The sequence below is a fragment of the Phasianus colchicus genome, chromosome 1 (genome assembly GCF_987193195.1).
Source record: "Phasianus colchicus chromosome 1, bPhaCol1.hap1.1, whole genome shotgun sequence".
Classification (NCBI taxonomy): domain Eukaryota; kingdom Metazoa; phylum Chordata; class Aves; order Galliformes; family Phasianidae; genus Phasianus; species Phasianus colchicus.
This window is the reverse complement of record NC_143436.1, coordinates 44,287,731-44,303,773: the sequence shown is the minus strand read 5'-3', so window position 1 is coordinate 44,303,773 and position 16,043 is coordinate 44,287,731. Positions and strand designations below refer to the sequence as shown.

The 16,043-nt window shown below is 40.8% G+C and overlaps 1 long non-coding RNA gene across 5 annotated transcripts; it reads left to right on the top strand.

Moving 5' to 3' along the window:
• The first annotated feature begins 783 nt into the window (after positions 1 to 783).
• Positions 784 to 15,229, top strand: LOC149919536 (uncharacterized). Of its 5 annotated transcripts, none has more exons than XR_016466218.1 (5): positions 784 to 990; positions 1,136 to 1,554; positions 10,052 to 10,192; positions 12,140 to 12,371; positions 14,017 to 15,229. It is a non-coding gene; the product is annotated as an uncharacterized LOC149919536 (long non-coding RNA). The 5 variants fall into 5 exon arrangements; XR_016466221.1 differs by having other exon boundaries at positions 784 to 1,554; positions 14,017 to 14,155; positions 14,243 to 15,229; XR_016466219.1 differs by having other exon boundaries at positions 784 to 1,554; positions 14,017 to 14,155; positions 14,240 to 15,229.
• Positions 15,230 to 16,043: the final 814 nt, after the last annotated feature.

Below are 16,043 nucleotides of genomic sequence, written 5' to 3'. Positions count from 1 at the left end.
CCCCGAGATGCCCCTGCCCTCAACCCACCGTCTCATACCACTTGCCTGATTTTCTTGCCTTACTGCAGGTGCTGGCATTGGACCTGAAGTTTTCAACACATGACAAGGGAAATGGCTGGCACATGAGAAGCAGTTGAGCAGAACCACGCAGGCGAGGGCAGCACAGGGATGCAGGGCACTTGGCTGCTCCTTCATTCCTTCCCATCTGCCTTGCAGATGGGCACCTGCACAAGATGGAGCCAGAGTTAGAAACACACCTATCCTCAGCCCTTTGAGAGGTCTCCATGCTCCACACAGAAAAGATATGTCAGACAATACCTATAACAATTCTCGTTCTAAGGAGACCCTCATAGATCCCCGAGATGCCCCTGCGCTCACCCCAATGTTTCATAACACAGTGTTCATCCTCTTGCCTTCCTGCAGGTGCTGGCATTGGACCTGAAGTTTTCAACACACGACGAGGGAAATGGCAGCCACATGAGCAAGCAGGTGAGCAGGGCCACGCAGGGGAGGGCAGTACAAAGAAATAGGGCACTTGGCTGCTCCTTCATTCCTTCCCACCTGCCTTGCAGATGGGAATTTGCACAAGATGGAGCCAGAGTTAGAAACTCGCCCATCCTTAGCCCTTTGAGAGGTCTCCATTCTCCACACAGAAAAGATATGTCAGAAAAATCCTGTAACAATTCTATTTCTTAAGGGACCCTGCTAGATCCCCGAGATGCCCCTGCCCTCACCCCATCGTTTCATACCACTTGGCTGATTTTCTTGCCTTACTGCAGGTGCTGGCATTGGACCTGAAGTTTTCAACACACGCCGAGGGAAATGGCTGGCACATGAGCAAGCAGGTGAGCAGGGTCACGCAGCGGAGGGCAGCACAGGGATGCAGGGCACTTGGCTGCTCCTTCATTCCTTCCCATCTATTTTGCAGATGGGCACCTGCACAAGATGGAGCCAGAGTTAGAAACGTGCCTACCCTCAGCCCTTTGAGAGGTCTCCATTCTCCACACAGAAAACATATGTCAGAAAAAACCTGTAACAATTCTAATTTTTAAGGGACCCTTGTAGATCCCCGAGATACACCTGCCCTCACCCCACCGTTTCATACCACTTGGCTGATTTTCTTGCCTTCCTGCAGGTGCTGGCATTGGACCTGAAGTTTTCAACCCATGACGAGGGAAATGGCTGGCACATGAGCAAGGTGGAGAGCAGGGCCACGCAGGGGAGGGTAGCACAGGGATGCAGGGCACTTGGCTGCTCCTTTATTCCTTCCCTTTTCCGTGGAAATGGCATCAGTACAGGATGGATCTCAGACAGAACACACGGCTGCTCTTAGCTCTTTGAGAGGTCTCCATGCTCCACACAGAAAAGATATGTCAGACAATATTTGTCAGAGTTCTAGTTCTTTAGGGTCCCTCGTGGATCCCCGAGATGCCCCTGCTCTCACCCCAATGTTTCATACCACTTTGGTGATCCTCTTGCCTTACTGCAGGTGCTGGCATTGGATCTGAATTTTTCAACACACGACGAGGGAAATGGCTGGCACATCAGAAGCAGGTGAGCAGGGCCACGCAGGGGAGGGCAGCACAGGGAAGCACGGCACATGGCTTCTTCTGCATTCCTTCCCATCTGCCTTGCAGATGCCTATCTGCACACGATGTAACCTAAGCAGGACACACTCTTTCCCTCAGTCTTCTAAATCGTCTCCATGCTCCACACAGATCAGATATGTCTGACGTCCTCCATTTTTTAAATATGGCAGTAACGTGTCCCTTTTTCCAGACACTGGGGACTTCTTCAGGTAGCCATGATTTTTCGAATATGATTGGTAGCGGCTCAGCAAACACATCATCTATCTCTCTCGGAAACCTGGTGGATATCATCTGGCCTCATGAACTTCTCTACCTTCAGTTTCATGAGGAGATCTCATATTTATTCCACTGTTACAGTGGGACAAAATCCTCTACTCGCACCCACACCTAGATCATTAGTGTTCTGGCAGACATGGGGAGGATCTTGACCACCGATGAAGACCGAGGCTAATTTATTGAGCACCTCAGCTTTTTCCATATCTGCGGATGCCAGTTCTCCATTCTCATTTATTAGAGTGGAAACTATCTTCTAGTTCTGTCTCCTCATGCTTATGTACTCGACGGAACCCCTTCTTGTTATTTTTTATATCCCTCACCAAGTTCTCCTCTGTGCCTTTGCTTTCCTGATCTTATTTCTATACATGCAGACATTCTTTCCAGGCTACAGAACCCTCCTTTCCTGCTTTCCTGATCTAGGAATAGTGTTTAAAAATAAATGCTAAAGGGTAGGTAGTTTATCTCCATCAGAGTGGCACTCTGGACAAGCCTGTCAACTCTGCTGAATTTTTATATTAAGAGAAAATATCTGGAGCTGCTGCAGCAATCCTTATTTTGATGGTAGCACATGTGCTTGTGTAGAGTTCCAAACAAGGTCAGGAGAATGGGCAGATTGCGCTGGAGTCCTGACTATGCCTATTGGGAGCGAAATGTGTGTGAGATTTTTCCAAATTTTAAAATGAGGGGATTGATTCCTCTCCTTGGATTTGGTTAGTCATTCCTGCCTAAACTTAGCAGTGCTTAATGCCCTTTATGTATATAACTCAGAAGCACAGAATAATTCAGGCCGGCAGAGACCTTAAAGGGCCTCTATTGCAATTCTCTGCTCAGAGCAGGGCCATCTCAGAATCACTCTAAGTTGTCTCCTGTCCTGCTGTTTGACTGCTTTCCTGGGAAAACCATACCTCCTTATATCCAGCCTGAAATTTCCACTCTGTTATGCCCCTTGTCCTCCTGCTAAGTATCACTATCTCCATCTTCTTGATGAACTCAGTGTATGTACCAGTGGGTGTTGACTTGTCCCCCTGGTGCAACTCTCTTCTCCAGATTAACAGAGTCCCATTCCATCAGCCTCTCCTCTGTTGTTCTTTTCGTTGTTGTTACTGAACATTTCTGAGAATTCTGCTCCCTCACAAACAGGGCTGGAAATGACCCAAGTGCTCAGAAGTCATTAAAGGGAACTGCTGAACAAACAGACAGATGAATAGTGAGATGCATCTTTTCACCTAGTATGCAAGTTAAAAAAAAAAAAAAAAAAAAAAGAAGGAGGGAATAAAATAGATCTTCTCCAGCTAACAATGAAAAGCCATTCAAAATGGATGAATCAGATTAGATCTGAAGCCTCTAAAAATTCTGGGCAGTGCTTAAGCAGCGCTGTGCAGAGAGAAATAAAGCAAAGCAGCATGTCAAAATGCAGCTGCAAGAATATAATCTGCTCAACCCTGAAGTAGTCATTTTGATAAAAAGTCCAGCTAAAAGAGTTTTCGTGGAAGCTAACTTTAGCCCAGTGAGGCTGATCACCACTACAGCTAGTAGAGAGAAACAGGATCTTGTAGTGCTCCTGCATGCTCTGCTGCTCTGCCCTGGCTAAAGAGACCGTCTGGATACACAGGGTGGAGTGGGCTGTCAGCCTTTGTGAATGCCCTACAGAAACACAGACGTGGTGTTAGGTAAGCAGCATCCACTAATGGCAGCTTTTCCTGGCAGCCCACTGGGCTGAAAATCATCTGCAGCAGAAACTCTATCTTCAGCAGAGCCACTTCCTTTCACAAGTGCGGAGTTAGATGCCTGTAGCCGCTTTACTTCATTTCCCATCTCAAACATAGGCAAGGTGGATTGCAGATAGGAGAAGCTGGCATCTCTTCCCACATGTAGCTATTCAGATGAGACTGTGGAGAGAGTGCAGGCACCATATTGAGATGGTTAAGAGCCAAGGGAGCTAAAAGCAGATTGCCTAAACCTGCTATACCATAAGCCAGGCAAATATATAAGCAAATGAGTAGTGTCCAGGCAGCATCTGAGAAATCCCTGGCTCCTTTTCAGACATACTCTTTTTCATACTCCATATATAAGCCCTGATAGCACAGGCAAAGTAACTTGATGTCAAATAAAAACTAAATGGACTTGCAGCAGCATCAGCAGCAGGTCTTTCATCAGTGTCAGCATACAAACCTTACTGTAATGAGGTCAGACATGTCTTGGCTTTACTACAGCACTATTGACTGGCCTTCTATTTTAATTAAATAAATGCAATACACAGAGAGAATTAGCTTCCTGTAAACCCTTGAACAAATATGAAAAAATCCTTCTGTGCTAACTCTCAAAATCACAGTGATAAACTGGCAGTTCCTTTCTGATAAAACAGTGTGCAAAGAGTGCACAGTATTTATTTAATGGCAGAGGATTTCACATGCCAGCTTTAGCTTAATGACAGTAATAGAGTTGGCACACTTTCTTCACAGGCTTTGATATTTAGCTCTCCTTTTCTAGCAGTGTTTGGAAGATTTGTGCGTATTAGTAAGTAGGCAGGCAAGCAGGTGCATGAGTAAGTAAAGAGATACTAAGCAGAAGAGGATAGACAAAGGATTTCCATGTTTTACATTTGAAAGAAATGTTAGCCATCACACAGGCACACCATTCACATCAATACGAGCATGAATGGAGCACAGCAGAGTTGATTCAGATGCTGTTTTGCTCTTTAAGTGTTTCCTTTCTAATGCGTCACCTACTGTTGCTTACATACCAAAGCATTGTACCTAAAACATACTTAAAACACTTTTTTTTCCAAATACTTGTTTTCTTGTCTAGTGCTCCTTGAGGGTTTTTGCACAGCAATGTTTGTGCAGCATCTGTCAGCTGAATCAGTCCACAGCCGTGGAGGTCTTTGCTGGTTCACTTACACACGCTGCTCTTCCTGAGTTGCTTGGTTGTGTGACGTCAGCTCCCTGGAGGCTAGCAATGTCATTATCATTACCAGACAAAGACAGTTAGGTAATTTTGTCTGATGGGAGTGCAGATATTGACCTGCACTAATGTATTCTTATTTCCCAGAGAGAGATGCTGATTGTAGCAATGTGACATAGCAGAGTTTGCTAATATTAATCTAAAGGCTGTGTTCTTTATAGCAGAGAAAAGCTTTTACATTCACATTCGATTTCATCACTTGACATGTGTCTACTGTTTTTGCTAGATTCAAGACTCTTTGGCTTTTCAGACACAAGTACAAGGTCTGTATCTTTGTGTGCCTGTGAAATATTTTTGGCAACCTCTAATTTGCACATTTTCTGACCCTGAAGAGAAAATTACCGAGACTATTCAGTAGGCTTGCTTTCTTCAGGACAGTCCAAGAAGAAATTCCTCTAGGGAAAGGAGACTCATGGCAGTGATCACATCTGATGTGCCTTGTGACCACACACTATACATATCTTGCTGTGTTTTTTCATCGCTAACCGCTAGCTATGCTTTTGGAATGAAAAATCTTTGCCTTAAGAGATTACAATTTGCACATTTTATTGCAATTTCCTTGAAAAGCAGATATGTGCTGTCCAGATCATAAGCATTACATAAACAGGTTGTGAAAACATGCAAGTTCAATAGTCCTTCTGGAGCTTTCTGTAATTATTATAGCAAATGCATTTATATGTCAGAAGTACAACTCCTTATGAATATACAACTAAATTGTTGTCAGTATAAAACTGGTTAATAAATACTGTGGTGTAACTGTTTAATGATGCAGCCTGGGATTTTGTGCAATATTCTAAAATCTAAACTTTGGTACGTAGATACAAATCACTACAAGCACACTGCAATAAATCTGATTTCTGTTGAAGTCAGAATCATATAACGCTCCCTCCAGATGTTAAGAAAACAAAACTAGCCAGCCCTGAAAAGGCAATCAGGCTTCACTGAGTCATGTATCTTAGACTGTGCTATCATCCTCTACTAGCTACGGTAGAAAAATAACCATGGAGACTGCTCAGCTGAGAAATCCAGACAAGCAGCCATTTGCATCAGTGGAAAACACAAGTTTCCAAACACCGATAAACTTGTTATGATTCCATGACAGCCTTCCATAGCAAAACCTTTTAGTTGTAATGTCATATTCTCCATTTGCAGTGGGAGGCCTTAAAAAAGCTGAGGTCTTTTTTTTGAAGAAAGTTCAAACCATTTTATGCCTATTTCAGCCAATGCTAGGCTGTATAAGTATACAGAGAATGTTGTCTGACAGTGAGCATTACAGGCAGGAGGCAATTAGAAAGTGTGTGCAAATAGCATACTGCTTTAAGTCATCAAGATCTATTTCTTTTACTGAAATTCTGCTTAACGAAAGGTACATGCAAAGTACATTTTCAAAGGAAAGGATACTGTCTTTGGTTTCCTTCATCTAGAAAACTGCAGAAATAAACCTGTAGATCAATGGATGACCTAATACAGGAGAATCAACCTCAAATGTCTTTTCAACCCAGGCAATAAAAAATCATGAAGTCATGTTCACCTGTGGCTTCATTTGAGCCTCTCTTCCTGTACAAAAGCAAGAAGACAATGAATTTGCAATCCCTATCTTAAAAAAAAAGAAGCAGCAGGACAGCCACAACCTTGCTGCATAAGCGCAGTTCCCCATTGCTGCGCTGTTTCTGTAGCACAGCCCCATCTCATTTCTGTGCACGTAATAAATAAATAGAAAGGTATAACTACTTCTTCATTGTTCTTCTCAAGGAATCTGAGAATTCTCTATATCAAACTGCTTTCTTCAACTAAACAAAAAGGACATTTTATTTAACAAAGATAAATTTCTTCATTTCTTTTTAATCTGATAATGCTTGTTGGAACAACACATACACAGGCTTGTAATAGATTCCTATCTCCAAATCGGTGTATACTCGTATCAAGTAGTCTATTGTGTTCAATAGTCAAACCTATGATCAAAGCATTACTCCAATTTTGGAAGAGGTTTTGTTTCGTTTTTTTGTTTGTTTGTTTGTTTGTTTGTTTGTTTTCCTGGGATTTACATTCATGACGTTTTCATATCTGCATACTTTACAAACCCAGTTTTCTAAGCAAAAATAGTCCCTTTGAACACTAATGTAAAGTTTAATACAGCATTTCACGCTACCTATACTCCTCACCCTTCCTTTACATTCTCACAGCTATAACAACAACGTACTTATGATCAACAATGGTGACTGTGTAGCCGTTATGCCAAAAGCACTGAATCTTCAGTCCATTTATCAGCCTCATGCAGGTTTAATTTGACATGTGAAATGAGGAAAGGTTTCACCAAGTGTTTGTTGTTGTTTTTTTCCTTCGCAGTTAATACAGAAACCATAATGAATGATTATGTAGCTGAGCCTCTGTAGCATCTTACAATTGATTCTCTATTACACTGGAAAAATAAGAGGATAATGTCAACAGCATTCACAGAGTTGGCAGTAAAATACTTGGCACTTCATCCCACTTGGGCTTCATTTGATAGAATTTTCTAAAATGGCCTTGTTTAGGGCATGAGCTGGTAGAATGATCTGGTTCAATTAAAACAAATTCATGCTCTTTTCCTTGGTTTTTAATATGGTTAAATACAATCATGTTGCTCCTTTTCTGTTGCTGCCATATTTTAGGAAAATCCACAGGCTAATATGACCAAAAGAAAAATGCAGAAATGTAATATGCACTGAAACCAGGTATCCTATCCAAGTAACATAACTGATAGGAGAAAACTGTCATTGAGCAGAAAGAAAACTGTTTCTCTGCAGTGAAATTGGTAGACCTTTCTATCCAAGTTTTTCTTGGAGTTGAATAATAAAAGTTGTATCCGTATGTCACTGTTTCTTTGGAGATAGTTTTTCAATAATTTTCAACCTAATATTCACAAGCATGCATACTCACACAATAAACACTGCTAGTAAACTATTCATGTAGAATTGCAGTATCCCAAACTATAGTTTTTGACTGTGGTTAACCTTTGTCAATCATGCAACAAAAAAGTGGAGCTAGTGTTAACTTTCACTTTTGAAGTCTATGCATGGCAATTTTTCCCTGAAGACTGCCACCAAAATCTATAGCTTGGGAGTTGCAAAACCTCTAGCCATGCTGCATTGCTGTGGCAGAGCTTTTTGTGGCAAGTTACTTGGGGTTACCTAAATCCACTCAGCACCTTTCAAATCCATAGACTCCAGCTGAAAACAACAGTTTGAGGTGTACACACTTAGCTAAAGGTAGCTGTCTGATAGAGGGATTCACAGTAGCAATTATGCAGGGCTGGCACTATGCATGAAGAAGTGGGGTTACAGTTATATTATCCCTTTGCAGCTTGAATCTCACAGTCCAGGTGCTGGCAGGTTGTGAAACAGGAGTTTTCCAAAACCAGTGTGTCCAAGGTTACTGCTGGAACTGCTGGAGCCATAAAGACCAGCCCCTTTGTGCAGCTTTTTAATACAGGCACTCTATGGGCATTGCTACCTACTATGTAAGCTTTCCTTTAGGGCTGTCTGAAAGCTTCTTCCAAGGGAGCGACCGGGCTTTTCATGGTGTATGCTGCGCCCTGTAGGGTGTGTTACAAGGGGACAGCAAGGTTCTCTGGCTGCACAAGGCAGTCAGTAAGAAGGCGGGGTTGCAAAATAAACAGGGACAGCAGATTTAACCTTTGAAAAGGTTGGGAAAAGTGTTTCTTGTCTTGCAGTTCTTGGAGTAGCTTGGAGGGGCCCAAGTGCAGGCAGAGTGGAGGCCAAATCTGCCACTCAAGACAACCCATAAGTATACTGGTGCAAGGCAAATGTGACTCCAGCCTGTTGTGGACATGTGCTTTGCTTCCTGCCACATCAAGTGCTAATATGTATTTTATTGGCACTGTAGTTCACAATGTGGAGAGAAGAGCTATGGCTGTGTTAAAATGCAGACTGTAGAGCTTCTAAGTGTCTCGAGGCTTTAATGTGCACCTTCTGGAGGTATATGAGCAATCCCTTCACAATGGCAAATTAGTGCCAATGCAGTTATCCATCTCTGTTGCTCCTGGTTCCCTGCTCATGATTGCAGCATTCACACAACACTTACTGGGCCAGCTTTACTCACTAATATCCGCTGCACAACCTTCAGCTGCTTTTCCTGCACTGCCTTCCCCAGCTGTCCCCTTTACCACATGATTCTGTGATTCTGTGTAGCTCTTCACCATGTTAATGCTTATGCTCTGATTTTCCAAGTTTGAGAAACTATCACAACCAGAATCAACTTTTGTACTCGTTCCCAGAGCTCCATGTCTTTCTTGTACTGGGGGTCCCAGGCCTGAACGCAGTACTCCAGATGGGGCTCACAAGAGCAGAGTAGAGGGGAACAATCACATCTCTCCTTGCTGGCCACCCCTTTTTTAATGCTGCCCAGAACACAGTTGGCCTTCCGGGCTGCAAACACACACTGCTGACTCATGTCCATCTTATCGTCCACCAGGACCCCCAAGTCCTTCTCCACAGGGCTGCTCTCAAGGGGTTCTTGCCCCGGCCTGTATAAACATCTGGGATTGCTCCAGCCCAAATACAGCATCTTGGTTGGTTAAACCTCATTAGGTTCACATGGTCTCAGGTTCCTCTGGATAGCTTCCCTTCCCTTCCCTCCAATGTATCAACTGCACCTCTCAGCTTGGTGTCATCTGAGAACTTGCCGAAGGTGCACTCGATGTCATCGTCTGTGTCGCTGATGAAGATGTTGGAGAGCACTGGTCCCAAGACCGACCCCTGCCTGACACCATTTGTGACCAGCCTCCACCCTGACACAGAATCATTGATCACAACCCCTTGATTGCGTCCAGCAAACCAATTCTTTATCTACTGAGCAGTACATCATTCAAATCCTTAGCCAATTTAGAGAGAAGGATGTGGTGAGCGACCGTGTCAAAAGCTTGGCAGAAGTCCAGATAGATGACATTCATCATCCTTCCCCTGTCCACTGACTCTGTCACTCCATCTGTATCTTTGACTCTTGTAATGTCCTTTCATATCCATTTATTTTTGTCTTCTGTATTTCTCCATTAACTTTTACTGTTGTTAAAATAACAAAAAAAAAAAAAAGCAGTCTGGTTTGTATTTGGTTCTTAAGATCTTCCCTTCTTACTTATGAAGGCTGTTGTTTTAAAAGGGAAAATGCATGAAAATAAGCATGGCCAGCAGGTCAATGGATCCCCTCTATTTCTCTCTCATGAGATCCCAATAGGAGCACAGGGCCCCCAGCATAAGAAAGACAAGGACCTGTTGGAGTTGGACTGGAGGAGGGCCATGAGGATGAAGAAATATGAGGCTGGAGAAATATTACTACTGAATCACTGAGAAATTCAAAAGCAAGAGGTCAGGTAACTTCACTGTTTTTAATAAATATTTTCACTGGATGCTTAAATGTCATGTTATTTGTGCTCAACTTTGGCATGCAGGTCACATTGCTTTTCCTACAAATAATAAATATATATATTGGTAAAGTACACACTCTGAATAAATCAACCACAATATATACAACTGTGTAACAGTTTGGCCAGCTCTAATTTAGACACATGAAGCTTTCAGTTAAGGAATCTGATTTTCTATTATTTTGTTGGCTTTTGTAAATTATGAGATTTTCAACTGAAGTTATAAATGAGCTATGAAAGATTTTCTGCTCCATAGGAAACTCATATTTTCAAGATTGTATTATAACCTATGAGAAAGAGTGCAAAGAATTCAAATTGTCTTTAAAGCATCATTTATTCTTTTTCCCTGGTTTATGATTAATCACAATATTTTATCTGACAACTGATTTTTCTATAGTTGTAACAATATAATCTTGTCTGTATATAATGTTGACGCTATTTTAAGGAGCACACTGAAATTCTTTCCAACTTCATATTTTTCCTGTGATTCTATATATATTTTTAAAATTCAAAAGCTATTTTGTAATGAAAAACAAATCACAGATCTAGAAAGAGAATATTTTGAAGGCATGAAATACTTTTTATACAAAACTCTCCTCTCTATGCCCCATTGTGTTTACCAAGATTCACAAAGATGACTTTACAAACACATATACTTTTAGTCATAGCACTTGTAGTTTATCCAAGCATAATTAATCTGACAAACTGGAATAATTTCCTCTTCCTCCAGTTCAGGAACTGTAACTCTTTATAAAGATTGTGCTGTCTTTTCACATTCATGCTCTTAGCAGATCTTCCTACCCTGAGAATATAAGGTTACATATGAGCAGCCACCAACACTAAACAGTGAATGCTCATTTCAGGAATCTGCATTTACTGACTTCATTAGAAATAAATGCATTTCATACCAAATATCAGCTTCATATTCTGTATGCAGTTTGATTTAAATGTAACTCCCATGGGGTTTACCTCACTAGAACAGAGGCTAGCTAAGAGATACAGTATGATAAATTACAGTCTGAGAAAGTACCAAAAACTAGCGAACCAGATTTATAAAAAATATTGTTAAGCACTCTGCTAAAAAGCAAGAACTGACACAGTCAGTGATGGGGAAACTTCAAAAATTGGAAGCTTATTCTAATCCAAAGATCAGCTGAGTGTGTCATATAAATGATTTTGTAAATATCTCTTTCCAGTTTTCTTGTGAAATTGCCTCATTTCTGCAAAATAGAGATTTGGTATTTCTAAACACCATTTTCTTAACACTGAGATTAATTTGGTTCCTGTTTGGGTGAAAGTTCAGCTCAGCGTTTATCTTTATTCAAAATGCTTCACTCATATCCTGATAAACAAATTAAAATGATTGTTCATGAAACAAATCTCTGCTGCAAGGAAAAAATAATAAAAAAGAGAGACGCTCAGCATTTACAGAATCTCTAAGCTTATAATTTATCTGAGTGACACAGAGGGTGAGCTGAAGATTAGCAAATTCGTGACAGTTTCAAAGGAAATCTGAATATATTTCAGAGTATGGTTGATCTGTACATTGCTGATGAGGACACCTCAGGTCAAAATGATCTACGATGCATACTTGTTCTGCTGAGAAGTATCAGATAGAAGACTGGGAAAGAAATTCTGTCTCTGAAGAGATTCAACTAAAGTGTCCCATAAAATTATTAAAAAAAAAAAAAAGGGGGAAAAGGAAAAACTAATATTGAAGATTAAGTGATAAACCCACATTGCCTTTCAATTTCTAGTGCATATAAGCTTGCAATCGGTTTAATGGAAGGATATTCTGGCAGGCATGGAATTATGCCAGAATGTGGTCTGTGACATTATGTGAAATTTTCATGCTGAAATTGTGCTTTTTTTTTTTTTTTCTTTTAATCAGAACTAAACCAAACTGCAATTACCCTGCACTTGGATCACCAGTCCTCCATTGCAATGTCATGCTGATGCAGAGATTTACAAATAAGTCAGTCTGGAATGCCACAACACTAAGTGAAGCCTTGGGACTCTACAAAGCGACTAACAGAGCTCTGCTATTCAAAGCTGAAGTAAAGGGAAAAGCTGCTTCTTATTCATTTAGGGTTCAGTGAGCAGAAGTCCAAAGCATTTTCAAGGTATTAAATTTCACAAAGATATGCTCCTCCTCATTAGCCTTAGTAACCAGAGAAACTGAAGATTCTAATCTCAAACTAGATGGCAGCATTCCTTGTTCCCCTCCTTCTATCACCTAAACTTTGAGATATCTAAGCTAAGATTTCTTTAGCTCATCTATGCCTTCTGCATATGTATATTGTGTGTATGCCAATGACTACCAGAATGCACCCTACACCTGCTGAAGATCCCACTCCAGCTCAGGTATTCACATACGTCCAAAGTCATGTAGTGATCTATTTCTCTGCAGTAGCAGGCAGCAGAAGTGGGTGTTTTCAGTGACAGAACATCTGGATACTCAGCTCTAAATTCTGCTGACTTTGCAACTTGAGCAGAGCCCTGAGCCAAGAGACCACTAACCATGATGGGACCTGGCAAAAAAAAACTGGGGCAATGTTGCTTACAGAAGAGAATGTCCATACCAGTTTTCAGTGACTGGTGTTTTTTGTAGGGAACCTTGGTCAGTGATTCTGAATTTACCACACTGTAAGCAGTTAATGGAATAAAAACTGTCATTGCAACAGGAGCTGACACTATAAACGTACTTTTCAAGTTGAGCACCCTAACCTCAGCACCCAAAACCATTTTCTCACCTATTCTTTCTCTCTGGCATTTATTTGAACAGTATGGCTTAGTTTTACTGTAGCTTAAAGTCTGGCCTTGCCCAAGCTTCTTGTAGGCTGATGCTCAGGGCACTGTCTAGCATTGTCTGAGTGACTGGACATTTAACCAGGCTAATACAAGGAGGCTACTACCAGGTTCAGTTCTGACAGTGATCTTTGTTCAGGTCTTTAAAAGAAAGGTTGGTTAAGTCTATTCTCTTGGGAAAAAAAAAAAAAAATCTTGGCTGTGGGTTCAGAGTTATTAGAAAAGTCCTGAAGGTTTGAATCTGAGGCCTGAACCATAAGGATGATCAGTATTTCAGAAATCCCCTTAAAACTTTGATGAGTTAATTTTAGAAACCTACAACATGTTTCAAAGCAAACAGAAGTACATGATTCTCCATGAAGGTTGGAAAGACTCCTCCATCAAAGCTGAGGATCCTTTCAAGACAATTGTAGAGCCAACACCTGAAATTTAGGCAATACCCTAACTCACCTGTAGACATCTGTGTCATCTAGTGTATTTCTTTCAGGATTTCTGCTTAAGGAAATGAAATACAGTCTTATATTCCTTAGCGTTTTGCAAATTGTACTAGACACATCTTTCAACACCAACAACACCTTTTTCACTCTGATCATGCATCTATGTCAGAGGATTATAATTTTCTTGATATCCAGACCCAGTGAAATAGATTATAGTAAGTCCCTGTTAGATTCACTAAGCAAGATACACCAGTGTCTGCTATTTTAATTGTGCTGAACACACAAAGTATCACTTCTGTCAGATTAAAAAAAAAAAAAAAAAAAAAAGCATAAGAGTCATTATAGAAATAAACATAGCATCTGGTAATGATGACTTTATGCTGTGCCTTTATATCACCCTGCCTAGGACTTTCTTTCCAGAAATCTCTGTTCAGCTGTTGCATCCACCTACTAGCAGTTACCTTAATTCAAAGAAGCCTTCAAGGTTTTAAGACTGTCCTATTTTTCTCTTTAAACATAACAGATTCCTGAGAGAAGGCCTAAGGCATCCCAAGGGGGGCAAATGACATAAATTCATTGCAGCAGCTTGCAGTATATGGGCAATATGATATTCTCTCAGGCTACCTGGAGTTTGAACTGATGGATACTTCATGCCATAAGAGGTAAAGATGTATGCCCTCGAAGATGTAAACACTTATGTATGTTAGTCCGAAATGTCCTGTCCATGAATGTTTGTGTCAATAAAGCAGGTCTCTGAAAAATCTACACAAAGTGAACTTCAAGAAGATGGGAGCAGGACCAGATGAATGCTGAAACAAAGGCAACCAATATTATCTTATACTTCTTTTCCCACAACAAAACTTTTTTTTCAGTTGAAAGGGGAGATTTATCTTAAGACAGTGAAAATACAGAGCAACATGCTTCTGACCTGCTAGTATCTACACTAGCTCTGAATTTCTGTGTTTTACACAGCTGGGCTCTAACAGAGTTTTGAGTTTGGCTGGTTAAGAGTCTTCTATTGTTGTTTGTTCATATGGTTGTCTTAATGACAAGTTTTGCTGTCTCACGTGGTTTTGCTATTTCAATAATCTCTCTCCTTTACCAGCTTGCAGATTCATCAGAGCAGTACTTATGTTTAAAAAAAAAAAAAAAATCAGAGCACTAGTTCACCTGCTCAACTGGAATGTGGATTTCAGTAGAAGAATAAAGTTAGCACAGGTATCTAACAGCTGAATAATGTGTACTTATTCATCTGTGTACTTAATTAGCTTCTTTGCTCATGATTACAAAGATCAGTACCCAGGAAGACAGGAGCTTTTAGGTCTCAGCAGGTTAACTCCACACCGGAGGATTAGACAGGACCCAAACTGTGATGCTTAGTGCTCTCATTTCCAGGACAGTGATGGCATCCAGGGCTCACCTCTTCTGCTCTGCAGTGAGGTAAAAAATTCATGGGACTGAAAGCTCTCTGCTAATCCCCAAAAAGAGTCATTCTGGATGGATTTGGGCAGATTGTTGATTTTTTTTTTTTTTTAACAAACATGAATATGTAATAAATTATAAATTCTTTCCTCCTCCTGTGTTATCAGTGACGAGTATATTGCTTTGTCATACAACTGCCACAAAGGCTAATCCTCCACACTTGCAAAATCTTCTTATTCTAACTGCTATGGCCCTGCTGAAGCCAGGGCTTATGTCCCTAAAAATAGGAGCAGGATTACTTAGGTTGCAGTCCACTGAAGTAGTTTAAAAGGTTTTCAGACATGGAGTGAGAAGAGAAAAAAAAATGATATTCTAAGAGCTGAAAATTACCATTTTAATCAACTTTAATTAAAGGCTTCACACATTCTCAGTCCAAACACTTCCACTATGAATGAATGCCTACTCCCTTATGAAAATGAAATACCCAATAAGGCACATATTGAATTCCTTACCTCACACATTTCATATCTGCCTCTTAACCTCTTGGCTTTAGTCAATTTATTTCAACCTTACAGCAGCTCAGTAGGGACTTTAAGAAGGATTTAGGCACTTGCAGCTATACTTGTAATCCTGGCAATGCCTACTCAACTGTGGCCTAACCCAGGGGCTTTTGGGAAAAATCAGGCCATTGTGAGCTTAAGTGCAGCTAAGGCAAAAGTTTCACCATACTCTTGGGCAGGCAGAAATCTGGAACTCAGCTGAATTTAGTGGGCAAATAATAAATAACAAACAGGGACAGAAGTGAGACCAAAGGTTCAACAGAAGGTATTTGGACATGAAAACAGAGCAACAAGGCCTAGATCGTATTTTCTAGCATTTGGAAATATTTTAGAGATTAAGAGATGTTGCTGAGTATAACCCAACTTTGAGAAATGAAGAAGGAAGACAACAGAACTGTGCAGGTCCAAAACACTCTTGGTCTTGGCAGGCCTCTGAAGCTCATGCCAAAGCGCTGTAGGTTCAGAAACTGTGATTTTCTATGAAACCTATGCTGGAAAGTTTGGTTGGAGTGTTCCTAAAATAATTTAATGGGAATCAGCTCCTTCCAAAACATGCTGGAAAACACTT